This window comes from Pteropus vampyrus, unplaced genomic scaffold, assembly GCF_000151845.1.
Source record: "Pteropus vampyrus isolate Shadow unplaced genomic scaffold, Pvam_2.0 Scaffold360, whole genome shotgun sequence".
NCBI lineage: Eukaryota > Metazoa > Chordata > Mammalia > Chiroptera > Pteropodidae > Pteropus > Pteropus vampyrus.
In genome coordinates, this window is record NW_011889141.1 from 13,048 (window position 1) to 26,223 (window position 13,176).

General features: G+C 49.3%; 1 protein-coding gene across 1 annotated transcript in view; it reads right to left on the minus strand.

Annotated features, from left to right (window-relative positions):
• The window catches only part of LOC105305021 (T-cell differentiation antigen CD6-like), a gene marked incomplete at its 3' end in the record, with an annotated part of 30,160 nt that overhangs the window by 13,040 nt on the left and 3,944 nt on the right, over nt 1–13,176 (minus strand). The gene's annotated exons all lie outside the window — the stretch shown is intronic.

Genomic DNA, 13,176 nt, shown 5'->3' on the forward strand with positions numbered 1-13,176 from the left:
ATATGCAGGATGATCATAGCTTTATAAATATAATGCATAGAAAAATAGCCAATGATGCCTTATAAGTTTGAAGATGCTTGTACTTTGATCCTCAAACTATATCTTTATGTATGCATCCTAAGAAAACATTTCTGGCATATTCATATGCAGACATATACAGGGATTTTTTTTAAAAAGTACTGTTTGTAATAGAAGAAAACTAGAAACAATCCGAGTCCACCAGCAGCGGGAAATAATTAGAGATACTGTTCGTCAACATAGACTGGATTATTTAGTCAGAAGAATGAACTAGACCTATGTCTATCCACTTGGAGAGATTTAAAAACATAATATATTGAGTGAGAGAAGTAAGTTGTAGAACAATATGTCCGGTGTGATACCTTTTAGATAAAATATGCACGTGTACCACCTATTGGATACATTTTTGTGTAATAAAAGTATAAAAACGTGGGAGAGAAGGGTGCCTACGCCACGCTGAACGGGACTTCTCTGGGGAGGGAGGGAAAAGGAAGTGTCTCAACAGCATCTGTATGGTTTTCTCTCTTAGATCTGAGCAAAAAGGGCAAAAATGTAAAGATTTCTTCAATGTTGGTGGTGGGGATGCTTAGGGGTTGTTAAAACACCCTTGGTGCATTTCCGTGTGTTTGCAATGTTCTTCTGTAATAAAAGGTCTGGAAGAGTCTATAACAGAGCAGTGAGGACAGTGATCTCTGAAGGTAGCATTACTGGTGAGTTTTTTTCTTTATTTTCTAAATTCTGTAACATTTGTACTCTATCTAATTTCAGTGATCAAAATTAAAGCAACAGTTTTTTTAAAAATGAGAACATATGTAAAAAAAAACCCCAGTAAATTGCTTGAATCATATCAATGCCCACTGCCAATGGTTCTTGAATGCTTACATGGGTGAGACATCTATGAGTTGTTTTTTTTTTATATATAGTTTTAAATTCTTTAATCTCCTGCACAATGCTCAGAAGCAGATATTTTTACTGTCCCCATTTTACAGATGGGGAAATTTTGGGTCCAAGAAGTAAAGGAACTTTCCAGGACAACAGAGCTCGTAAGAGGCAAAGCAAGGATTTGAACCCACTTGATCGGCACCTCAGGGCACATAGTAAATGCTCAACAAATCCTAGTTACCATTATTATTAATAGAAGTTTCTAAAACTCACCTCCACCACTTCCTGAGCCATGCCCAGGGCCAGGCCCCCTCTGGGCTCTGCTGCGGCCAGCCAGGGGGCTAGCCAGGGGGCCCGGGCGGCGTCAAAAGCTGCCTCAAATCCCGTTTCTCTGTGGTCGATGCAGACAGAAGCATGAACCACGTGCTCAAGGAACTCAGAGGAGGGACAGTCCAAGAAGTTACTGCCAGCGAGGTGACCTTTGGGCCAGGCCTTGACAGTCACGTAGCATTTCACTGGGGCAGGGGAAGCATCCATATTTACCAAGACTTCCTCTGTGCCCAGTGCCTTATATCCATTGTCATAAAAGACCCTCATTATAACTCTATGAAGAGGTGCCACTGTGAAACCTGTTTACTGACAGAGGGGCTCAGAGAAAGTAAGTTACTGACCCAAGGTCACACAGCTTGGTGTCGGTGAAGCCAGAAGTCAAATCCAAGTTCGCTCCCCAGATTCACTCTTTACAACCGTATCAGGCAGCTTCAACAAGCCAGAGATGGCAGGAGGAACTCTGTGTAGGGGGTATAGCATGAGCAAGACCTGGAGTCAGCACAGGGCCCAGTGTGTTAAGCTAGAGACTCGAGTATGTGAAATTCAAGAATAAAATCCCCTAGAACTTGGCCCTCTATGCACAGGGCAGGGCTGGGTTTCTGGGTTTTAGTGGAGCGAAAACTCTGCTGGGCTGGGCTGGGTTTTCCAAGGGGCCTGTCCCCACCCACCAGCTCTCAGGAGGGACTCTGGTTCGAAGTCTGTGAGAGTTGCTGGAGCAGCAGTTTCTAGGTGAATGAAGCTTGAGCGTGGGCCAGGGGTGAGCATCCCCCCAGCTCCCAGTCATGGTGCTGAGACCTTTCTGAGGTAGCCTAAAGCCCCCTTAAGAGAAGGGTCCCTTCCATGTCAGACATTCAGAAGCTATTAGGAGTCATTGGCATCTTTCTTAGGAAGGAAACACAGCCCTTCCCAAGCAGGTGGAACTTCGGGCTGGGACCAGAATGTCTCTTTGGGGGAACAGGGAGCAACCCTGGCGGCCGTGCTTCCCCAGGCGTGTCCCATCTGCTCCAAGCTCCAAGCTCCACCCACCACTCATCCAGGTTCAAAGGAGAAGCTGGAAGACGCTGGGGATGTTCAGCCTGACTCCATGGCCACCTTGTGTCATTGACAGCTGGAGGTTGGCAGCAGCCAATGGCCACATGGCTAACTGGTCCCAGGAATTCAAGTTCAGGAAACAAATCTGGGTTCCCTGGAAGTGAGGTAACATCTGAACGCCTACTATGTGCCCCTGTTTTATACACACAGGGCACACTTACTCATTTCCATAAAGGCCCCAGGAAGTCTCAGTTTTCCGGATGAGAAAACAGGCTCGGAAGGATGGAACGACTTGCCTAAGGTCACAGTCACTAGGAGGTTGAGCCAGAATATGACTTCAGGTCTTTCTAAGGCCACATTCTTAGCCGTCAGGCCTTATGATTGTGTCATACTCCCTTCCACAACTCACGTCTCGGGTGCTTCTGAGGTAGGTGGCTTAAAGCCTTGTCACGTTCCTGCCTGTCTTAGCCCTGAGTCAAGGAGGTGCATTCATTCCTTCCTTCCTTCATTCTTCTCTCTTGGTCAGGCTCTGTGGCAGGCCCCTCGGCGTGGCAGAGGACACAGATGCACTCAGAGTTGATTATGATGGGGTATAAGAGCTATCCGGTGTTCAAAACAAAATACTCTGGGAAAGGTGGAGGTGAGAGGGGATAATTTTGACACCAAAGAGCGGGGGACAATTGGAAGGGGTTTTGAAGGATGAGTAGGAGTTCTCAAGGTTGAGAAAGTGGAGAGGAGGAGATATCCAGCTTTTGCCCACCAACCTGGGAGATCTAACTTGCGCCTTTCCAGAGGGCAAGTGGGCTAGGAGAGGTGATGTAGGGCAGTGACCTGCCACTCTCTCTGTATGCCCTGCCCTTTTTCCCTGCCAGTGGCCTGGCATCGCGGGACACCCCCATCTTTCTTTGCAAAGGAGCTGACTTAAATGCTGGGAAGACGATGTTGCTTTCTCAGCCCCTGAACCTCGGAGATGGCTAACACCTCTGGTCAGTGCCTCTCCCCACGGTACCAAGTCTTTAGGGCTCCAAACTGGGCCAAGTAGACACTTGGCTGAATGTTTGGTCAAGGTCAAAGCATGATGGACTCTCGGGAAGTTCGAGGTAGGCATCCGAGTCTCTGGCAATCAGCGCCCACTGCTTTGGGGTGAGGGTCTAGCTCAGCCAACTGACTTCCCACTTCCTCACTCCCAACCCTACCTCATCCCACCCTCCCAATCCACACCACCAGCTGCTGACTTTGTTGCCAAACTGCAGAGTCCTGGGGAACTGAATTGCCGAGAAGCCGAGAAGCCGAGAAGCCACCGCCGTAGGGCTGGGGCCAGCCCGGCAAAGGTGGGAGTGTGTGGGCTTTGGAGTCGGCACCATGTGGCTTTGAATCCCATCTCTTTCTCTGAATACCACCATCTGGATTTCTTAACCTCTCTGAGACTCGGTGACCTTTGTTCACGTAAATAGTGATGCGAATCTCAACTTCCTGGGGCTATCAGGAGATTAGAAGGGAAAAGGGCCCCACAGGGCTTGACTCTCCTTAGCCATTCTGGGAACAGTTGGCACAATCCTGTACTGCAATTCTGAAGCCCCAGGTAGCCCCAAACTGAAAGTGTTTTCATAACTCAGTTAATGGTGAAACCTGACCAGAACTGATGCAAGGCTGTTCATAGTCTCTTATTTATATTGTGTGCTACGAAAAATCACACATTTCGCTGCAGAAATGTTAATGTATTTGACTCCAGTGGCTGAGACATTATATAACATAGAATATATGCACCATGTCACCTTTCTCAAATCTAAACAGTCTAGATTCTGAATCGCACCTGGTCCTACAGATTCCAGAAAGAGACTGAAGACCCAAAATGGTTTCCTGTTTCTCCCCTGAAGTAGCTGTGTGCAGATCAGTTCTCAAAATTTAAGGCCATAAGAGTCGCTCTAACTCCCTCTTCCTCTCTCCTTGTCTTTCTGAATGGAAACTCTCATCAGAAAAGAATCTCTTTTATAAATCAATAAAGAAAAGGCACAAAAAAAAAAAAAAGAAAGAAAGAAAGAAAGAAAAAGAAAAAGAAAAATTGGGCAAAAGGCAGGAAGGGGCCCTTTACAGATGAGGAAATGTACAAGACCCACAAAGGTATGAAAAGTATCCAGCCTCGCGGTGACTGGAAGAATGCAAAATCAGGCCACCGAGAGATGCTATTTTACTCCCGCTAGATTGGGGACGACCAGGAAGTGTGGTAATGCTGAGTGCTGGTGAGAACGGGGATCGGTAGGGACTCTGTGCGTTGTTAGGGGGTGGGGGACGGTAAAGGTAGCACGATCACTTTAGAAAACACTTCCATAATCATGACTCAGAAATTCCACTCCCAAGTCACACACACACACACATACACATGCGTGTGCGCAGCTATGGGCTGAATTGTGTCCCACCAGAAAGGATACGTTACAGCCCTAGCTCCCAGTACCTCAGGATGCAACCTTATTTATTGTGGTGAAGTTTCTACAAGCCAAGGAATGCCAAAGAATGCCAACAGATCACCAGCAGCGGGGAGGGGCTCGGAACCAACCCTGCTGACACCTTCAACTTGAGCTTTTAGCCTCCAGAACTGGGAGACGATACGTGGCCATTATTCGTGCACCAGTTGCTTCTGGGGGCAGAAGCTGGGGTCAGCCCCAAGGGGTGTCTAGGGAATTCTGGAAGGGAGGAGGAAGGTGGAGGGATGTGCCTCTCTTCAATTTTCAGATCGCCAGACTCCATCCACCCACCAGTGCTTCATGGAACTGAGTCTCACAGCTCTGTTGACGTAGCTAGAGCTGAGACAGCCCTCCTGGATGCAGGTGACTAAAAATTATCCGGAAGGATCCCCAGGGAGGGCTTTGGAGTCTATCCAGAGAGCAAGAATTGAGGAGCTGACATTTTTTCTCAGAGAGGTTTGGGAACTTGCCCAAGGTCACAGAGGAGGTGGTGGAACCTGGATTCAAATGCTGGTCTCTCGGCCCCAGAGGCCATGTTCTCGAGGCCACCCTGACAAATGTGGACCAAAAGCAGCTCGATGCCCATCAACACAGCCACCTTCATGCTAATGAGACTAAACTCCTGTGATGCTCCAGAGACTTGCACCCTCTTGCTTCAAGGGCCAAGGGCCACGGCGTGTGAGGGCGCTGGGTGAGATCTCTTTTAATGTGGTCGTGACAACGTTTTTACAATACGGGTGACTAATGTTTACATCATGTCTGAAATTTCAGCTGGAATTGGGTGGATGCGATAATGAAAGGTGGTAGAAATGAAACCAACTAGTGCTATGACTTTGGGTAAGTCCCTGCCCCTCTTCGGGGTCTCATTTTCTCCGTGGCAAAACGGGCGAATTGGACCATTCGGGGTCTGATGGCCAGAAGGGGAGGGGACTCTCCTTCCCCTGAATGCCTTTGATTCTAAGTTGTCAACCGGACTGAGCTTGCCTCCTTCACGACACAGCCCCCAGCTGTCCCCACTCCTCCCGCCCACCTCCTTCTTCTTAGCGCACTGTTTCCCAAACCAGACAGTCGAAGAAGATTCTAGATTCAGCTGTACTGAATCACAAATTATTCCCTTTCTAATTCTTCAGTCCTTGGACTTCAAAGTCACCTTATAGGGCTGCGCGGCCTTTAACACCTAACGCTTTTTAACAAGGCGGGAGCCGATTCGGGCTCGGGTGGCAGGCTAGTTGATGACTCTTTTGTTTTCAGTGCCTTTATTTGTTTATGAAAACATGTTCTATTTATTGAAGTAATATTGGTTTGAGATATATGATAGGGCAAGAGATTTCTAAGTTTAAATCAACTTACTTATTTTTATAAATGGAGTTGCTTGTAAAAAAAAAATTTATTACAATCTACACAATAAGAGGCAAATCAGATCACCTCCTCTTATGCTTAAAACTCTGATGATTTCTCATTTCCTTTGGATTAATTCCAAACCCTGTGTGTTCTGTGTTCCCTGACACCTGCCGACCTCTCCACTTCCTCCATACTCTCCCTCCTTCTGGAACCTCTAGCTTGTCAGCCTCATTCCTGCATCAGGGCCTTTGCACCTGAATGATCTCCCAGATCTCCTAATTCCCAGCCAATCTCATCAATCAGATCTCCGCTCCAATGCCCTCGGAGACCTCACCTGGATCCCCACACCAGCCACTTTCGGGCTCCCTTACTTGGCTTTATTTTCTTGTCGCACATATTTCTTTCTGAAACGATACTATTGGAAAGAATGTGTTTGCTTGTTTGTCTATTTTCCGCATCAGAATATAAGCTTCTTGAAGTCTGAGGCTTTGTCCCATATCCCTAGAGGCTGAAAACAGTGCCCAGCATGTAACGGGAACTCAACAAATGAATGGCAGGAATTGTAAAAATGGAAGGAGAACTGGCCCTGGTAACAGAGAGGAGCCAAACCAAGTTCCCAAATCTGAGGCGAGGCAAGATGGTGGCCGCCAGAGGCTCCACCTGAGGGGGACTCACACACCTGGACCTCGTCAGCACTGGCCTCCAAGGCACTGAGTCAACGGCTCCCACCCACTGAGCCACCAAGTCAGCGACTCTGTCGCGGGAAGGAAGATGGAGCCATAACGTCATCAAGAAACTGTCTTTATAATAATTGATTCAGATCAGAAGCGTTAATAATGTGGCAGCTAGAAGTTAAAGGTTCGAGGGGAACCAAAATATTTACATAGTCTCAAGGAAACTGCTCAAAAGATACACATTAATTTAAAAGATAAAAGAGTTAACAGGACCTCGGCCAAGCGATCGAAGTTACACTATCTGCGATGGAATAAACTTGTAAAAAATAATATAAAGAGTCACTTTAAAATGGAGTCAGAGCTGCCATCCCAGAGAAACTGTCTTTTAGGTCTCCTCGAACCTTCGGAATGTTCAAACTGGGCAAAATAACCTCAGACTGGGCCTAAAGCAGTGCATCGCAAATCACCGATCGCAAACATAACAGGAAAGCAAACATCGTGACCACCCGACTGAAAATTAAAAACATTCTTTAGAATCAGCTTCGCTATGTCCGCTTATCTGCACCCATAGAACTTCCTTCCTTCTATACATCCCCTTGGCCTTCACCTCCTAATGAAACACAATCTGGGTTTCCGCCTGATCGAGTGCTACCTGAATAGCTATTCTTTTGGATCTCCAATAAGTGTTCGTCGCCTCTCCCTTTGCCCTTTTATTTTTGAGTGAACAAGCTGATACCACGTGCCTCTCGTTACGGCACACTAAAGAAGGTCACAACATCCCTTTTGTGCTCTTACGGGTGAAGGAGGCATCAACAGACAAACCCAGAGGAAGGACATGTTACAGAATAACAGGGCTGTACCTCTTCAAAAAGATCAACGTCAATGAGAGGGAGAAAAACCTGAGAAGCTATTCTAGATTAAAGGAAAATAAAAAGACACGAGAGTAAATGCAGCATATTAAATGGAAATCTCTTTAGCCTTAGAAGACATTGTTGGAACAACTGGAAACATCTGGAAAAGGTCTGTAGGTTACCTGATAGTACCAATGTATATGACCCGATTTTTGATGAGCATACTGTGGGTATATAAGAAAATGTCTTCGTTTAAAAAAAAAAAAAGAAGAAGACACATTGAAGTATTTAGGAGAAAGGGAAATTATGTCTACAGCCTACTCTCAAGTGGTTCGGGAAAAAATAGACACATAAAAAATAGAGAAAACGATAAAGCGATTGTGGTGAAACATTAACAGTTGGGGAACTGGGTGAAAAGCTTGTGGAACGTCTTACTTCTCAGAAATTATGCTGAAATAAAAAGTTAAAAAATATATACCTGAGAGGAAGAGAAGGCAGAGTGTGAGCCCCAAGGACGGGGGTCGGGGGTGGCTGTCGAGACGTCGCAGGCAGAGTGGCTGTAGGAAGCCAACTCCTCGCCTCACTGGGCTGACATCTCAGAGACCAAACAGGGTCACCTGGGGTCACATCAGATCACGTCGGACCACAGCCCTCCCCTGCCATCTCCCATGGCGGGGAGGCCGAGGACGAACCTGGCTGGCCCAGGGCACACACCACGCCCTTCTGGGTAGTGTAGGGAGAGGCTCGGGGCAGGGCCTGTGCACCAGACCTCTCGCCCTGCTCCTGTGACTTCAGGCACCTCACTCCCCACTCTGCACCTCCGTTTCCTCCTCCGACAAATAAGGGGGTTAAACATTAAATCTGGGGCGTCTTCCAGCTCAGATACTGTCTTGATATCTCTAAAATTCTGTCTAAAGAGTGCAGCACGCTTCTCCCAGGAGCTTAATTCACTGGGAGAAGGGAGATGAGATTCTCCCTGGGCGGAGTCAGGGATGGACCTCCTGCCCGTCCAGTGCCCAAGTCCCTGCCTCTGTCCCCCGGCCCGCTCCCAGGAACCCGGGGCTGGCAGTGAAAAATGATAACAGAAAATTAGACTGAAGGGCAGGTAAAATCCTGCCCCCTGGCCACGTTTAGAATGAGACGGCTGGTGGGAGTCGGTCTGTGACTGGAAAGTGACTCCGGTCCCCGTCCTGTCAGCAGCTGGCTACCCAGCTCGGAAACCCCAAGAATGTTTGCTCTTCTGGAACATGGACAGAGCCGTGCTTGGCTTTGCGCATAGCTAAGAAGACACGGCGACTTCCCCTCTGCATTCTCCCTGGCTCAGGGATCAGTAGGTGGCTTCCAGATTGGAAGCGGGGGGCTCAGATGGGATCCCCAAGACTCCTTGAGAAGCTCTTAGCTCTCAGGTTCCTCCTCACTCCCACGGCCTGTGTCCCCACCCAGCCTTAGCCCCCACAGCTGTGCACTGACTCCCATGGCGTCGGCCAGCACCGCCCAGAAAGCCCAGAAAGCGGGGTGGCCTGGAAACTTATAAGATGCACCTTCCAATGTGCTCCCCAGCCCCTAACGCACGGTGGAGACCCAGGAGCAACCCCTTTTGCAGAGGAGAGCAAGGAGATCACTTTCCCTTTAGGGGACCCCAGTGCAGCCATTTCCCAAGGGCTCCACAGCTTCCCCTGCCCGGGCTGGCCTCTTGGAGGCTCTCTCTGCGCCATTTTCAAGCAGAAAGCAGTCAGACCACAGGAGTCTACAAAATGGTGGGCGGAAACCCAGGCTTTCCTCTATTCCCCCTCAGTTGTCCCCGTGAGCTCCTCCCCGGCCCCAGGCCCAGCAGCAGTGGTGGCCATGGGGCTCTCTAGCACCTCAAGGAGCCCCACATTTCCCCCACATGCCTCAGCTCAGCCCTGGGCTTTTGGAGGCTGCCATCCACCCGATTCACAGTCGGGAAAACTGACGCTTTCCGTGGACACTCGGCCGGGAGGTGGCTTCAGACCCACAATCACGCTCAAGTGTATTTTTGCCCCGGTTCCATGATAGCCCAGCTGATGGTGGGTGAGGTGAAAGGTCCCCAAAGAACGGGGAGAGCTTTCCTGAAGAAATCCTGAGGGGGCGCCATCTACCCCCAAACCCTGCCCGTTTTCCAGGGCTGGGAACCAGTATGGATTTGGAGCCATCAAGTTAAAGATCCATTAGCCGTGCAATCTAGGAAGTCGCTTCTGCCTGAGCCCCGGCTGCTCCATCAGTAAATCGGGCTGATAACTCTTACTTCCTAGGGCTGCAATTTGGAGAAGACAGGTTTATGAACTTACAGAGTGCTGCGCGGGAGGCCACTAACGTTATACTTGCCTAGCTCACATTTGTCAACGCTCCTTCTGTGGGCCTGCCACTCTGTTTGGCATTTTCGCGACTTTCAGCCCTCATGACCCACCAGTCTGGACGAGTCAGGAGAAGGAAAACAGCTTGAATTTCAGCTCCTTTGGAAACTGTGGCCTCACCCACCCAACATGCCCTGTGGGACCAGCAGGGCTGGCTGGTCACAATGACCTATAGCCAGGGAAACCCTTCCAGGGCTGTCACCTTGCCTGTTCTGCCTCCAGGCTGCTGCTCAAATGGGTCTTTTTTGCCTAAAATGCCACGTTCCTCCCTTAATATTTTTATTTTAAAATTAAAGGCTCACAAGAGCTGTGAAACTAGCACGGAGGGATGTCCCGTGCCTCCATCATCCCTCTTCCCGCCATGGTGGTAGAGCGTGTAATTGGCGTAAGTCACCGAAACCAGGAAGTTACTGTTCACACAACACAGCCAGACCACCTCACCAGACTTTGCATGCATTCATTTTTTTCAAATGTCTTTGTGCCTGGGACGTTATGCCGTCCTTCTCTGTACGCGAAAGACTTCTGTCCTCCGTGTCCAGTCCCCTGGGACAGTGATGTCCCCCTCTCTGGGAAGCAGCCTTATGTCTCTGGGAGACTTGAGCTCTCCCTTCTCTGATTCTCAGCTCCTGGAGTCAGTGCAGCCCAGTGATGGAGAACATGGGTTTTGAAGACCTACCGACGTGGATCTAAACTCAACATCAGCTGCCAGCCTGAGACAAAATCTATAACTTTCTGAGCCTCAGTTTCCCCACCTACAAAATGGAGCGAGTGCCCCAATGTCTGGGTGTTACAGGATAATTGGAGCTGATGCTTGCAGAATGGTTAAGTCCCCTGCAATGGATGGTGGCCGTGACTGTCATTGACTTGCTCCTTTGGTCACACCTATCCCAGACTGATCCTTGTGTGTTTGACCACCTTCCTCACAATATTTCAAGTGGTCAAGGGCAAACCTTCATATCTCGTATCTCAGTGGCAGCACAGGGCCGGGCACACAGCAGTTGCTAACTAAACGTGACTACACGCCTGCCGGGCGAGCTTTTCCCTGGCATGTGGTGCCTCTTCAACTTCTTTCATTCATTCCTGGCCCCGGTGGGCCGGGTCAGTGCCTGGCAAATCCCCTGAGGCTGGGCCATGGTGAGGGAGGCAGCCACTTTTGATTCCATCTGTCCCTGACAAGGCTTCCTGGGGGCCCCAGGACCCAGAGGCCCCCGAGGGCTGTCCCTGGATGCAGTGGTGAGGCTGTGCGCCTCAAGGGCGGCATCTGCGAGACCAGCCAGGCCACTTTCTTCTATGGAAAGATCTCTGAGCTGCCAGTCTGAGACCTCAGCTCAAGTCCTGGCATTTATCAGCTGCAGACTTTGGACAGGTCTCTTATCCTCGCTAAACCTCGGTTTCCTTATCTGTACAATGGGGTTGTCATGTGGCTAAACGAGCTCATTGTGCAAACGGCGTTATGTTAACCGCTAAATCCTGCAGTCGCATATATGAGATCTTTGTCCTTGCTGTGTAACATTTATAAAATAACATTTTGGAGCACTGCTATGTTGGAGCATTGTCAGATGCATTATCTAAATTAACTTTCACACCTTGGTGAGCTGGGTGTTTTTATCTGTAGCGTACAGGCACAGAAAAGCTAAAAAATACTCCTCCAGATCATGCAGAGCTGGGATTGTGGAACTGAATTCTCACAGCAGGGTCCAAGATTCCACAAAGCAGGATGCCAGCTGGGGTTACCGTGTCGTGCCCATCCTATGGCTAGTTTCTGACAGCTGGATCTGCTCCGCAACCAGTAAAGTCTCAAGAAATATACATAGAGGACCAGATTTTTAGACCGGGTCTTTAGGGCTCAATTTGCCCATTTTTGCAGAGAGGAAAGAACTTGCCCAAGATTACTCAGTAAGCTAGAGCCAGAGAGAGTTCCAAAACTCCTTCCCCACCTCACCCCTCCTCAAGGCTCCTTCTCCCTCTCAGCTAGGGCTCAGTTTCCCTGAGCTGAATTGGGAGACATGAGTTTGGGCACCATCCCCAGCTTTAAGGCTCACCAGGGAAATCCAGGGCCTGACCCCAGTGCCTGGGGACAGCCTGACATGAGCCCTTCGTGTCCAGGGCACTCCTGGGAAGGCGAGCAGGCAGTTTCCCCAGGCTCGGTCAGGTGAGGGGACATGCCAACCCACCCCCGTGTCCTTTCTCAGGACGAATGCCTCCAAAATGTCGGGCACATACCCAGTGGTTAGAGAAATGACTTAGGTGGTCACTAACGTGGTCACCACTGCGTCACTGAAGGGAGTCATGCCCCCTTTCCCTTTCTGAAAATCTCCCAGGGGGCTACCACTTAGCTAGCACTTGACGCCTCTCTGATTTCTACAACCCTCTCACCTTCCCGTTTGAGCGGAGGGAAAGCAGCATCTCCGCATCAGGCCAGAACTAAAGGACATTGTTTCATTTCCATTATGTTTGTTTTCACCATCACTACCATCAAGGTGATTTACAATGGCTTTCTCTTTATGGGGACAATATAATTTTTTTTTTATTTCTAAAAAATAAATGTATTTATGCTTTAAACTGTCACTTAAGAGACTATTAAGTAAATTGTCAGGTAGACGGCAGCTTTAGCGAACACTGGGGAGCTCACCTCGCCCCAATCTGGCCAGCGGGGCTGGCAATGAGGGTGAGATGGAGAGTCTGGGGGCCCCTGTGACTGGGGAGGGAGATGAACTTGGAGATTCCAGCCCACCACAGTCTGCTCAGCGCTGGGCTGAGCAAGGGGCGTGGGCGTTATTTGGTGGTTTTATGGCTGTGCTCCAGGCAGGGGGCAGGGGAGCCCAGTCCCTGTCCCCAAGCCTCATTTGGGGCCACCTCCTTGTCCCGGGGCCGGGGGCAGGGAAGCTGATTCTTCATCCTCTGAATTCAACATCTGGGAGCCGAATTTCATTCCTGAGCTTTCCTAAAAGAATATGAGGCTGACGTGGAACAGGCCTCGGTAACGCAGACTGAATGAGGGAGGCCGTGGGCAGTTTCTCATTCATTCTAGATCCCTCCGTAATCATTTCCATTTGTCTAAATGTACCAGCCCCAGCACCTTAGAAAGCTGCCTTGTCCCACACCACCTCTATGGTGACAGCCACGCCATCTGTCCCTGCCAGTCATTGACCTATGACCAGACAGCCAGACTAAGCCAGAAGAAATACAAAAACATCTGTCATACGTTATT